The sequence below is a fragment of the Capricornis sumatraensis genome, chromosome 7 (assembly GCF_032405125.1).
Source record: "Capricornis sumatraensis isolate serow.1 chromosome 7, serow.2, whole genome shotgun sequence".
NCBI lineage: Eukaryota > Metazoa > Chordata > Mammalia > Artiodactyla > Bovidae > Capricornis > Capricornis sumatraensis.
The window spans coordinates 93,147,048-93,148,982 of NC_091075.1; the positions used below are offsets into that span (position 1 = coordinate 93,147,048).

The 1,935-nt window shown below is 46.8% G+C and overlaps 1 non-coding gene across 1 annotated transcript; it reads left to right on the top strand.

The window, feature by feature from the left end:
• Positions 1-568: 568 nt before the first annotated feature.
• LOC138082480 (U6 spliceosomal RNA) lies at positions 569-675 on the top strand. The gene has a single exon (XR_011145109.1). It is a non-coding gene; the product is annotated as a U6 spliceosomal RNA (small nuclear RNA).
• Positions 676-1,935: the final 1,260 nt, after the last annotated feature.

Here is a 1,935-nt window from a genome sequence, read left to right on the forward strand (position 1 = left end):
TATTTGGCTGCACTGGGTCTCAGTTGTGGCCCTTGGGATCTTCGGTCTTGGTTGCATGCATGATCTTTAGTTGCGGCATGTGGGATCTAGGTAGATTTCCCTATCTAGAGGGCTTCCCAGGTGGCTCAGCAATAAAAAAATCCGCCTGCCAATGCAGGGGATACAGGAGACACAGGTTTGATCTCTGAGTCAGGAAGATCCCCTGGAGAAAGAAATGACAACCCACTCCAGTATTCTTGCCTGGAAAATCTCATGAAAAGAGGAGCCTGGCAGGCTACAGTCCATGGGGTTGCAGAGTCAGACACCACTGAGCAACTGAGCACACACAGGATCTAGTTCCTTGACCAGAGATCCAACCCGGGCCCCCTGCATTTAGGAGTGTGGAGTCTTAGCCACTGGAACACCAGGGAAGTCTCCCAATTCACTCTCTGAAGATACTTGTCAATACAGCTATTTCCATTTGAAGGGGACTCTGATTTAACCGAGAAGAAAACTAATGTATTTTTTTTTTAATTTCCTGCCAGAACGGTACATAGTTTTCTGAGGCTTTTAAGAATTCTGCAATTTAGTGCTCACTTCGGCAGCACATATACTAAAATTGGAATGATACAGAGAAGATTAGCATGGCCCCTGCACAAGGATGACACGCAAATTCATGAAGCATTCCATATTTTTTATGAGACAAAAAAAGAATTCTGCAATTTAGAATTATTCCATTTGTTATTGTCCAGGCTTTCTCCTTTTCTTTGGAGGCTAGATTTCAAATGTTGGAAAACAATGACATCAAGATAATCTCAATAATCTAAAGAGTACTATAGGAATTAAAATTGTAAATTACCAACATCAGAATGTTTCCAGATGTGGTAGAGACAATCTGAGAACAGGAGATTCCAATCCCTCAGGCAGGAAAAAGAAGCAAAAAGAAAAAGATAGGACAGGGTGGCAGATGGCAAATTCCTATGGCTTCCCACTTTTGCCTACAATTGGCTTTAAAAAAATAATAAAATAAATAGCTCAGAGGTGGTTTAAAAGTTGTGCTGTTTTATTTTTAGGTAACTGAGACATTGCCTCAAAGACTATGCCACTTTCCTGGTTCTATGGAGCTTCCTTATGGAACTTCGTTTCTATAGGAGTTGGTGATTGAGGTGAATCCTGTGATAAAAATAGGTTCAGAGGATACATCCCCGGGGGTGAATGACTGTGATCAGGAACACCTGCGCTTTGAAGACTTCCCTTGAGAGTAGCTTCCACACACAGATAGCAGTCCCTGCAGACGTGGGGCCTGGCCTCCTCCCAGACTTCAGCTTACATGTCTCCTCGGGGCTCCTTAGTTGGAGAGGAGGTGGGGGAGCTAGTGCTGTGATGTGCACCCTTTGTGGGGAGACCTGGAGTTGTCAGAACTTGGGGTGTCGGGGAAAACCTGGCTGACATGCCACAGTAGGTCCCCAGGTTCCCAGGTGCAGAGGCCTCTCTGTTCCCCTCCGAGGTCTTGGGCTGGGCAGAGGGTGTGAGGACAGGGCTGTTCACAGCTGTGCTCCCAGACGAGGAAGGGGCCCGGGTGGACGCGCTCGGTCTGGAAATGACGGGCACTGGCTGAAGCTGGACGCATGCCACCATGCTGACTCTGGGCCTAATTCCATCTGGCACTCCAAAAATGCTGGATGGCCACAAAGCTAGCAAGGCCGCTGCCTCCCTGTTGTAAGCATACTCTGGTCGCTCCATCGGTCTTTGAATTGGCTGTAAGGAGGACGGAAAGACCAAGTTAGAGAAGACACTTCCTGGCTGGAATATACAGGCTGCTCTGTGCTAATTGACTGTTTGGGCCTGAAAGAACTTTTTTTTTTTTTTTTTTGGAAGGAGCAGTGCACAAGAATTGGCTCAGTGGCAAAGAATCTGCCTGCAATAAAGGAGACCATGTTCGATCCCTGGGTCGGG